Here is a 12,419-nt window from a genome sequence, read left to right on the forward strand (position 1 = left end):
TTCCTCCGGCATTTGTGGTGGTTTGAATCTGCCGCTTCCGGTTGTCAGTTCCAGCTGTCTTGGGAGCCTCCTGTGAATCTTTTCACAAACTGTGGACAGCATGTGACTTCAAAAACATCAGTTTTACTTATTTGTGATGTGGAGGAATTGCTGGGGGGACTAGCATTTATTGCACATCCATTATTAGCTTTGAAGAGGTGGTGGTGGTGGTGGTGGTGGTGAGCTACCTTCGACCCACAAAGCCTTTGGGGAGTGAGTTCAATGAGGTTGACCCAGTAACTGTGAAGGGACAGTGATATATTCCCAAGTGAGTGGCTTGAAGGGGAACTTGCAGGGGGTGGTGTTCAAATGTATCTGTTGCCCTTGTACTTGTAGGTGGAAGTGGTCATGGCTTTGGAACATGCTTTCACAGGAGCTTAATTACCATCTGAAACAAAGTCACAGGCCACTCAGTTCAAGGTCAATTAGCAATGGCCATGAAATGCCGCCTTCTGAGTGACATCCACATCCCATGAAAGAATAATAGAAAATCCCTACAGTGTGCCAACAGGCCATTTGGCCCACCAAGTCCGCACCGACACTCTGAAGAGCATCCTAAAGGATTGGATACTCTGGAGGCAAGAAACATGTTTCCACTGATGGGTGAGTCCCGAACCAGAGGTCACAGCTTAAAAATAAGGGGTAGGCCATTTAGGACAGAGATGAGAAGAAACGTCTTCATCCAGAGAGTGGTGGGTGTGTGGAATGTTCTGCCCAAGAAGGCAGTGGAGGCCTAGTCTCTGGATTCGTTTAAGGAAGAGTTGGATGGAGCTCTCAACGATAGTGGAATCAAGGGTTAGGGAGATAAGGCAGGAACAGGATACTGATTGAGGATGATCAGCCATGATCATAATTAATGATGGTGCTGGCTCGAGGGGCAGAATGGCCTACTCCTGCATCTATTGTCTATTGTCTACTCAGACTCACCACCCTACCCTATCCCCATAACCCTGCATTTCCCATGGCTAATCTACTTAACCTATACATCCCTGGACACAATGAGGCAATTTAGATTAGATTACTTACAGTGTGGAAACAGGCCCTTCGGCCCAACAAGTCCACACCGACCCACCGAAGCGCAACCCACCCAGACCCATTCCCCTACATTTACCCCTTCACCTAACACTATGGCCAATTCACCTAACTTGCACATTTTTGGACTGTGGGAGGAAACCAGAGCACCCAGAGGAAACCCACACAGACACGGGGAGAATGTTCAAACTCCACACAGTCAGTCGCCTGAGGCGGGAATTGAACCCGGGTCTCTGGCGCTGTGAGGCAGCAGGGCTAACCACTGTGCCACCGTGCCGCCCATTATTTTTTCTTCCTTCCAAGCCCAGCTCCCGCCGTTCCTTCTTCACATCTTTGGGTTCTGGGAGGAAATCGGAGCACCTGGAGGAAACCCACGCAGACTCTAGGAGAATGTGCAAACTTCACACAGACATGTTGCCTGAGGGTGGAATCGAACCCGGGTCTTTGGTGCTGCTAATCACTGAGCCACCACGCTGCCCTCCACAAAGAATGACTGATTGACTATAGTGAATTTTGGATGGCTGTCCCTGTCATTTGGTTTGCAGGGCTGCACAATAATTGAACATTATAATTGTGGAACAGAAGGATTATGTTTTAAAAGTTTATTTGACTGCAAATTGTGAAAATATACCTGGAAACAACTTGCATCTGATTCCTCCCATACCCCCACCTCCTTCAAAAGACATTCAGAAGGTATTTGTGAATGAGGTATAAATTCATGATCACGTATTTCCCCATTGTCATCTTTAACCTACGTTGTCATGTTTATTCTTCTTACAAATGAGGAAAAGCTTTCTCCAACAAAAGTAGTGCTGTACCATATTCGACCAAAAAAAAAATAAATTATTTCCATTGCTTTCAACAGAAATAAAGATTTGCATTTATGTAGCAACTTATATGGCCTCATGGCATCCCAGCATGCTTTTCAGCCAGTGAAGTAGTTTCCTGCTGTGCAGTTGTTATTGTAATGTAGGAAATGTGGCTGCTACTTTGCACAGAGCAAGCTCCCACAAAAGATGGTGGGATTTCGGAAGAAGTTGAGAAGGAATTTCATCTCCTGAAGGGTTGTGATTCTGTGGAATTCCCAACCCAGTGAAGCAGTTGAGACTTCCTTGTCGAATGTTTTTAGGGCAAAGATGGACAGGTTTTTGATATGGATTCATGCCAAACTGGATTTATACATTGCCATCATAACCCTTTGGATGGTATTGAGCAAATGAAGCTGACGTAGGGGATTCAAGCCTGTGCCGTGCTGAGTTGCAGTGCCTGAGAACTGACACTGGCTTAGCCGACACTTACTACCACACTTACCTCGATGTGAAACTGGCAGTGGGAAACCAGCGCAGAGCTCAGAATGCCAGTCTCTCCCGAATCAATGTTTCAATGGCATACCAGTAACACCGGATATCTGGCACATTTGAACTCATTTTAAACACATGTTTGCTGGCCTCATTGCCTCTTCGATTCTTTGGAAAGGTGTGGTCATGAGAGTGTCAATCAAGATTAACTCATGCTGTGGCATAGAGTTTTATCAGTCTGCTGCCAGCGAGATGGGAGGAGTCGCCCATCCAGATTTGCGAGTGAACTCCCCAAGGCCAGAGAACAAGTATCACATTCCCGACCTCTGTCCTGACTGAAGAATAGAAGTTTTGTCCTGAAATCCAAACTTGTTCATTGCCACGAGAGAGCTGGACACTGCAGTTCCCTTAATGGCTACTGGGGTCAGTGTAGTAACAGGAGAAAGTGAGGACTGCAGATGCTGGAGATCAGAGCTGAAAATGTGTTGCTGGAAAAGCGCAGCAGGTCAGGCAGCATCCAGGGAACAGGAGAATCGACGTTTCGCTGCCTGACCTGCTGCGCTTTTCCAGCAACACGTTTTCAGCTCAGTGTAGTAACATCCAGGTCGTGTTTGAGTAGGGGAGAAAAGATGTTGCTTAGCAGACCAACATGTTGACTGAATCCCTTTAATCGTCTTCTTCACAGCCAATCATAGGCAGTGTATGCACGCAGAGATATAGGTACATTTCACTCTCCGTAAATACTGCCAGAACTGCTGGGTGAGTGAGACCACGTGTGGAAAGCCCACAACGTGGAGAGACTGCACCCTATAGAGGCAATGTAACGTTTATCTTTTCACTTTATTCCTTTATCTTCCTAATATTTACAATGAAGAACTGTAATGTAGAACTTCTAGTTTTCTCTTTATTTATCTATTTTTATACATAATTTATTTTAGTACCTAAGACTTATGCCGAAGTACTTTGTACGTAAGATGACACCATGTGTGGCAACATTGTACACTTTTCACTGTACTCCTACACTTTGTACTTAAGTACATGTGACAATAAACCAAATTCAAATTCTAGGTTTCCCCAGCACTTTCTGTTGTGTTTCAGATGTCTGTTTTATTTTAATACATGTGCAGCATTGTGTGTGTGCAACTATTTACAATCTGTGTCAGTGACTTGGAAGAAGGGACTGCATGTATAGTTGTTAACTTTGCCAAAAAGGCGAGGATAACTAGGAAAGTAAGATGTGAAGAGAATATGACAGGTCTGCAAAGATTTATAGTTAGTTTAGGTGAGTGGACAACAATCTGGCAGATGAGATTATAATTTGGGAAAATATGAACACATCCATTTGGACAGGAAACCAGAAAAAATGTATGTGATTTAAAAGAATGGAGATAGCAGAACTCCGGGAGATCTGGGTATCCAGGTGTATGCATCACAAAACAGTTAGTATGCAGGTTCAGCAAGTGATAGGGAAGGCATATGGAATGTTTTTGTTTAAGTGCGAGGAGAATGGAATATAAAAGTAGGAATATTCGACACTGGGCAGTAGTGAAACTACATAATTCTACAGCACGGAAACAGACCATTTGGTCCAGCCAGGCCATGCCGACCATAATCCCAAACTAAACTAGTCTTAGTCTTCTTAGTCTACTTATTTAAGAAAGGACGTAATTAAATTTGAAGCTCACGGAAGATTCACTTGGCTGAGAGGGGGAGGTTTATGATATGAGGAAAGGTTAAATGGGTTTGACCAGAGGAATAAGTGCTTAAAAATATGTTGCTAGAAAAGCACAGCAGGTCAGGCAGTATCAAAGGAACAGGAGAATCTCTAACGGTTGAGGAATCCAGAGTGTGGTGGTAAGTACATGAAAGTTTTTGGTACTTACTATCTTTAATATCCGATATGACTGGGAAGAAGAATAAGTGGTGAACTTGTAGAATTATGTAAGATCCTGAAGGGACTTGGGATGCTAACAGAATGTTTGCTCTTGTCAAAGAAACTAGAACCAAGAGACACAGTTTAAGAATAAATATTTCTCACTTAATATAGAGATGTGTATTCTCTGTGTGTGGTCCAGAGTCTGTGGAATTCCCTTCCACAGAAAACAGTGACGACGAGGTCATAGAACATTTCTAAAGCAGTGATCAATTCCTGAGTCAGAATGTAAAAGTTTACCAACAAAGTGGGTTGAGGCCACATTCAGATCAGATCCTTTTATCAAATGGTGAAGCAGACGTGAGGGACTAACAGCATACTCCTGCTGTTAATTCTGTTTTTTTTTAATCTGATCATAGTTGTGGACATTGCTGGCTGAGTAGGGGTTGTGTGTCTTACACATGGTGGGCACTGCTACTTTTCTACCTCAGTGATGAAGGGAGTGAACGTGGAAGATGCTGGATGGGATGGCAGTCAGACAGACTACTTTGTTCTGGCTGGTGCAAAGAGTTTTGAGTAGTGTTGGTACTTCACAGCCAGACAGGTGGACAGTATTCTATCACATTTCTGATTTGTGTCTTCGAGACGATTGACTTGCTTTGGAGAGTCAGCAGGTAACTTACTCTGCCACGATATCCCCAGCCTCTGACCTGCTCTTGCAGCCACTATATTAATCTGGTTAGTCTAGTTAAGTTTCTGGTCAATAATGGCTCCCAGTATGATGTTGATAGAGCTGGATTCCACAATGATAATGCCATTGAATTCCGGGGGAGATGATTTGATTGTCTGTTGTTGGAGGTGGTCATTGTCTTCCTTTTGTGTGATGCAAATATTACTTGCCGCTTTCTAACACCAAGCCTGAAGGTTGTCCAGGTCTTGCTGCATTTGGACACAAACTGTTTAAGTATCTGAGGAATCACAAATAGTGCAGTCAACAGCCCATATTCCCACTTCTGATTTTATGATGGATAGAAGGTGTTGCTGAAAGAGCTGAAGATAGTTGGCCCTACAATGGCACTCTGAGGAACCCCAGCAATGACATTGCAGGACTGAGACGATTGGTCTCCAATCATCATAACCATCTTCCTTTGCACTCGGTATGACTCTGTTTCAGAAAGAGCTGAATAATTAAATGAGGGAGGAACAAATAAAGGATTATGTTGATAGAATTAAATGAGAAAGGATGGGAGGAGGACCAATTGGGACACAGCTTGGTTGGGCTGGTTGACATCTTGCTGCATATTCTGTGTACTTCTATAGGAAAAAAACTTGACCAGAATAAATTAGCCTGATTCCATACCTGTCTTCACTCTGCAGGATTGACTTTAGTGATCTGTATTTCTGTTAGACTCTTTCTTCACATTGCACTAGTCCTTGCTCCTGTTCATTGTGGAGGTGGAGGGCACTGTTATAATTATTCTGACAGGTACATCTGCTCATGCTATTATTTTCTTGAGAGGTACACTTTGAAGAGGTGGTGGTGGGAGGGGGTGGGGTGTGGGGGTGGTGGTGAGGAAACAGTGATTATTCACCCAGAGTCTGAATGAACTGTAACCAGTCCAATTAAAAGAATAACATTTTATCACCATAGAATGCATTTCTTGATGGAATATTGTTAAATGGATAACTTCAGAGAACCACTGCAACTATTTGAGAACACGTTGTGTGGTTAGTCAAACAACTTAAAAGTGGTGGAATAACTGCAAGACTTCCACAAGTGCAGTTCTTTCTAACACCAAAGCACTGTTGTTATCGATATAAACTGGTGGGTGAGGCACTTTGTGCAAGGAATGAGCATGACTGAAAAGGAGGATTTTTGGAGAACATTTGTGGAACAAGATTATTCTATTATAGTTATAAAGAACAAAAAAGTTTGAAGTCTATACTGAAGAGTTGCTAAGTTGTGATAAAAGCTTTCTTTGACTTTGATTCAGCAGGATGACATTATTTAAGGACTATTAATCAACAATGTAGCACTCTCTTTTTGGTTTAAAAGGGGGACAGCATTTACATGATACCCTCGTGGAATGGTCAAGCGTGCATTGTTCCCCACAAGCATCTAAGATGAATTCAGTAGCTGACAGAGCCCTAGTGACCTTCCACAATGCAGCAATGAAACACAAAACCGTTTGGTTGTAAAACTTGACTTTTTTTAACGAAAATGTCAAGGAACATTTTGTTTATTTTTTTACACAATGGGGAGTGAGTACTTGGAACAAAGTGTACTCTCCTTGGGCTTAACTTTCCCTCCAAGGATAATACTAATATCAGTTCCTGTGGGAATTTACAGGCCAGTAAAAATATTTTCTTTGCCCACTGCAAGTAAATAAGCATGTTTCCATCACTTCCCAATTTCACAATTGCTGTATGTAGCCTCAGTAAATGGCTTCCTATCTTCACGGTCCTCTTTTTCAAGGATATGGGTTTTTATCAAGAAAGTCAAAATTCACATAAAGTTACAAGATGACAGTGCTTTATAGTATTTGGTGTTACAGTACTTTCTACTTCATGCATTTTTGAGGTCAGAACATCTGCAAATTTGAATAATTTTTCAGGCTGTTCGCTGTTTTGTTTAATTTGCTATTTTGTATTCCTAGTTAATTTTTGAGTCCTGGGTGAATAGAAATAAAAACTTATTTTGACCTTGTAACACTCAGAATACATTACGCCATTCAGAGTAATTTTTGCTATTTATTTTGCCCTCAGCTCATGCAGATGTTTCAACTTAATTGTTGCTAGGATCACCTGGTGGTCTTGCATTAACAATGTATCATACATTTCCTGTCCATTGTAGTTCTAGTCACACAAAACTTTCTGAGTCACTCTTCAAAGAAAGATATTACAACCGTTAAGTATAAGAATGAAAATCTCTTACTTGTTATCTGCATCACCCCACCCAAAATTTACTTGGAAGCAGTTGCTTTTGTAGCCTTAAAGGGATATAGTCCTGTACTTTCTGTTGCTCGACATAAATTGGAGCTTACCGTCTTGTGGTTCAGTGCTAGTATCTGAGCCAGCATGTCTATGTTCCAGTCCCACTTGTCCTCCAGAGATGTCATAACACTTCTCAACAGATTAATGTTTAATAAATGTCCAGCCAGGATTCAATGTACATGTTCAGCTCATAACGTAAAAAGAAAATTCTGACTCTTGTGGTTGTGTCACTACCTCTGCTTTTGGAGACCAGGTTCAAGTTCCTACCTGCCCCAGTGGTGTGCCATGACATCTCTGAACAGCTTAACTAAAAATATCTATAAAATGGAGCTGGACATTAAACCAAAGGTGGGGGGGGGGAAATGTATTAGTAACATTCCAAAAAATTTACCCATGTGCACACTTTCTGTTCATCATTCGCAGAGAGCAGAAATCTGTGAATGGCGAAGGAAGTCCATCAAAGGTAGGAAGTTGAACCAATCTCTTCCATGAAAATGTTTATTGATTTATTCAGAGCCTCTACTTTTAAAACAGCTAATTGAATACTTAGGAATGGAAATGTTGAGACTGAAGTTGGTAACATTGTTAGGAAAGGCAATTGGAGGATTTGAGCTTCAGGGAGAGGCTGAATAGGCTGGGGCTGTTTTCCCTGGAGCATCGATGGCTGAGGGGTGACCTCATAGAGATTTATAAAATCATGAGGGGCATGGATACGATAAATAGACAAAGTCTTTTCCTTGGGGTGGGGGAGTCCAGAACTAGAGAGCATAGGTTTAGGGTGAGGGATTTAAAAGAAACCAAAGGGGCAACTTTTTCATGCAGAGGGTGGTGCGGATTTTGGAATGAGCTGCCCGAGGAAGTGGTGAAGGCTGGTCGAATTGCAACATTTAAAAGGCATTTGGGTGGGTATATGAATAGGAAGGGTTTGGAGGGATATGGGCCAAGTGCTAGCAAATGGGACTAGATTGGGTTGGGATATTTGGTCGGCATGGACAAGTTGGACCGAAAGGTCTGTTTCTATGCTGTACATCTCTGTGACTGTGAGTCTATTATTTATTCGGTGGAGTGCAGAAGTTACGAAACAAGTTAGTAAGATTTCGACTTTGGAAAATCTCGAGAGAGCCACTTAGATCATTGTACTTGGATGGAACTCCAATTCTTTCAAAGGATTGGACTGGTCAGCAACTGTTTATGCAAGTTGCCCCCCTAGTTTTGTGGTTGTAAGAAACCATATTAAACTGTAGTCTGTTAATTATTGTGTATTAATATATAGAAATATGATCATCAATAATCCTGAGCAAAAAAGACAAATAAACCCTGTGAGTGCTGCGAATCTGAAATACAATATCCTGGGAATGAGTAGTTTGCCAGCCAATATCTGAAGGTTGAGTAATGTTTCAGGTAGAATGCTCAGTCAATGCAATTTCTGGCTATAGTATAATTTGTTAAGGTCACTGTGTCTGAGTAAGCAGCTGGCCTGTGTTTCAGTGTCCTCCCAATTGATCATTGACATTTTGCCAAGTGTGTCAGCAGGATCCACAGCCAGTTACTCGTGGCCTTCCATCACCAGTTCAAAACCTGCAAGGCTTTTCCTACGTCATCAATTTTGTTGATCCTGTTGGTGAATTTTGTTGAATTATGCACATTTTAATTATCTGCATTTTTCTATACTGTCTAAATTAAGCTTCCCATCTGTTCTACCTGATGGACTCCAAATGAGGATTTTTTTTTTCCACCTATCTTTTATTTAACTTGAGCTATTAAAAGCAATTCTCAAACACAGTTTGCATTCCTTTGTTATTTATGCACAGGATGCCGGCCTCGCTAGCTGAGTCAGCATATATTGTCCATCCCTACTGCCCAAAGGGCCCTTAACAGTCAACCGCACTATGTGGGTCTGGAATCACACGTGGGCCAAAGAAGGTTATGGCAGTTTCCTAACAACCTGTGGGCATGGATAAAAGGAATTACCAACCAATGTGTTACCCCTGCATTGGGAGATTTTATTTTCCACCATAACCTTTTATATGGCACCTTAACAGATGTCTTCTGGAAATCCAAGTATAGTGCATTCACCAATTTTCTCCATTTTCATAGCACATGCAGGACTAGTGTACAGGCCCCCTAACAGTAACCGCACAGTAGGATGCAGTATAAAGGAAGAAATAAAGGATGTTCCTCAGGAAGGTATGATGTTAATCAGTGAAAAAAGACAGATTTGCATAGTTAGCCTCAATAAGGAACCCATAGCATTTTTCTTTATATTCTTTCACAGGATGAGGTCATCTTTGGCTAGACTAGCATTTATTGCCCATCCCTAATTGCCCTGAGGGCAGTTGAGAATCAACCACATTGCTGTAGGTCTGGAGTCACATGTAGGCCAGACCAGGTAAAGATGGCAGTTTCCTTCTATAAAGGACATTTAGTGAACCAGATGGGTTTTTCCCGACAATTGGCAATGGATTCACGGTCATTAGATTCTTAATTGCAGATTTTTTGGATTCATATTCAACCATTTGCCATGGCAGGATTCAAACCTTGGTCCCCAGAACATTGCCTGGGTGTCTGGATTAACAGTCTAGTGATAATACCACTTCGCCATTGCCTCCCCTTTTCTTAGAACAGCACATACTGAAAATGACCAGAGAGCAGACCACACCAGATTGTTTATTTGTGAAACAAGATAGGCTTAATTAATAGACTTGTTAATGAAGCCTCGGTAGCAACGATCTTTTATGATTGGTTGTGACATTCAGTTTGAAGGAGAGAAGAGTGGGTCTAATACTCATGTTTTAAACTTAAATGAGGGCAATTGCAGGGGTATGAAAGTTAGAGCTGTCTAAAGTGAATCAGAAAATTAGACAAATTATGACCCTCTCTGATGTGTCAGCTGCTGGAGTTCACACTCCAGCTCATAAACTCTCTACACTTAATGGGAAGGTCTTGGGGAGTGTTGCTGAAGAAAGAGATCTTGGAGTTCAGATTCATAGTTCCTTGAAAGTGGAGGTCAATAGGATAGCTTGCCTTTATTGGTCAGTGCATTGAGTATAGGGGTTGGGAAGTCATGTACAGGGCATTAGTTAGGTCACTTTTGGTCACAATTCTGGTCTCCCTGCTATAGGAAGGATGTTGTGAAACTTGAAAGGGTTCAGAAAAGATTTACAAGGATGTTGCCAGGGTTAGAGAGTTTGAGCTATAAGGAGAGGCTGAATAGGCTGTAACTGTTTTCCCTCGAGAGTCAGGAGCTGAGGGGTTACCTTATAGAGAGTTATAAAATCATGACGGGCATGGACAGGGCAAATAGTCAAGGTCTTTTCCTTGGGGTGGAGGAGTCCAAAACTAGAGGGCATAGTTTAGGTGAGATGGAAAAAATGTATAAGGGACCTAAGCAGCAAATCTTTCATGCAGAGGTTGGTGTTAGAGGAAGTGGTGGAGACTGATATAATTACAACATTTAAAAGACACCTGGATGCGTATATGAATAGGAAGGGTTTAGAGGGATACGGGCTAAATGCTGGCAAATGGAACTAAATTGATTAGCATGGATGAATTGGACCGAAGTGTCTGTTTCCGTGCTGTACATCTCTATGACTCTATATCTGGTTGGCATGGATGAGTTGAACCGAAGGGTCTGTTTCCGTGCTGTACATCTCTATGACTCTGTGAGGCTGCTCAAGCTGTAGACAGTAATTCAAGTAGCATCCAGGCGATAATGGGATTCACTCAAAGTTCTTTGTCAAAGAGAAAACCTCTGTCATTAGTTGTAAAAATGCCTGTATCTGTATATGCTTTGATTAAGACTCCGTCCTTGAAGAGTTAATGTCTCTGCTATCTCCACAGGCACTACCTTTACCTGCTGCGTGCTTCCCTCTATTTTTTCATCTTGTGTTAACTGATGAAAATATCTCTATCTCATGTTTGCCTTATCTCTTGACATGCTCTTCAGATCATGAGGGAAAGGACAGTTTGACATCACCTGTCCAGCTATGTTCATAGTGTGTTTAAATGAAATCCCAGCTCCAGACTAAAATAGGCAAATAGCAGTTAAATGCTTGCAAAGCAGTAGATATTCCCTTTGGTAGGCTACCCCCAGCAGCTGATGCCTTTATCCAAAAAAGGGGTTAAGGATAATCCCAGTAACTATGGACTGGTTAGTGCAATATGGGCCAAACGCAGGCAAATAGGACTGGTTTAGTTTGGGAAACCTGGTCAGTGTGGACGATCTGGACCAAAGGGTCTGTTTCCAGGCTGGATGACTCTATGATAATCAGGGCCAGAATGATCAATCACTTGGTAAGTCATTTCAGGAAAGCCAGCGTGGTTTTGTTATGTTTGTTCAACTGAATTGCACTTACAATTCAGAGAGATAATAGAGAGAGTTGAAGAAGATAAAGCGGCTGGTGTGGTGTACATGGACTTCCAAAAAAGAATTTAATAAGTAGCCACGTAGCAAGTCAGTCAGCAAAGTGAAAATACCAGGAACGAAAGAGATAGTGGCAGCTCAGCTAGGAGATTGTCTGATTGACAGGAAACGGAATAATAGTGAACAGTCATCTTTTGGTCTTGCACAGATTAACCATGAGCGGGATCATAGGTTTTAAGAGGACAGGGACAATCTGGTAAATTAATGCATGCATGGCAGATGAAATTCAGTGCAGAGACGTATAAAGTGGCATATTTTAATAGGAAGAAATGATATAAGATCAGGGGTGCAATGCTAAAGGAGTTTCAGCAGAAGGTTTGGAAGGCAAATGGAATCCTAGGCTTTACAGTGGTCTCGAGCACAAAAGGAAGTTGTTCCGAACATTTAGGTTAGATCCCCTACAGTGTGGAAACAGGCCCTTCGGCCCAACAAGTCCACACTGACCCTCCAATGAGCAACCCACCCAGATGGCACGGTGGCATAGTGATTAGCACTGCTGCCTCACAGCGCCAGAGACTTGGGTTCAATTCCTGCCTCAGGCAACTGTCTGTGTGGAGTATGCACGTTCTCCCCGTGTCTGCATGGGTTTCCTCCGGGTGCTCCGGTTTCCTCCCACAATCCAAAAATGTGCAGGTTAGGTGAATTGGCCATGCTAAATTGCCCGTAGTGTTAGGCGAAGGGGTAAATGTAGGGGATTGGGTCTGGGTGGGTTGCTCTTCGGAGGGTCAGTGTGGACTTGTTGGGCCGAAGGGCCTGTTTC

The 12,419-nt window shown here is 42.4% G+C and overlaps 1 protein-coding gene across 2 annotated transcripts in view; it reads left to right on the forward strand.

The window, feature by feature from the left end:
* Positions 1 to 12,419, forward strand: part of LOC122558230 (chromodomain Y-like protein 2) — a 158,202-nt gene that overhangs the window by 110,007 nt on the left and 35,776 nt on the right. The window lies entirely within an intron of this gene.

Source organism: Chiloscyllium plagiosum, unplaced genomic scaffold, assembly GCF_037043375.1.
Source record: "Chiloscyllium plagiosum isolate Xiang-an unplaced genomic scaffold, Cpla_swu_hap1 HiC_scaffold_17, whole genome shotgun sequence".
In the NCBI taxonomy this organism is placed as follows: Eukaryota; Metazoa; Chordata; class Chondrichthyes; order Orectolobiformes; family Hemiscylliidae; genus Chiloscyllium; species Chiloscyllium plagiosum.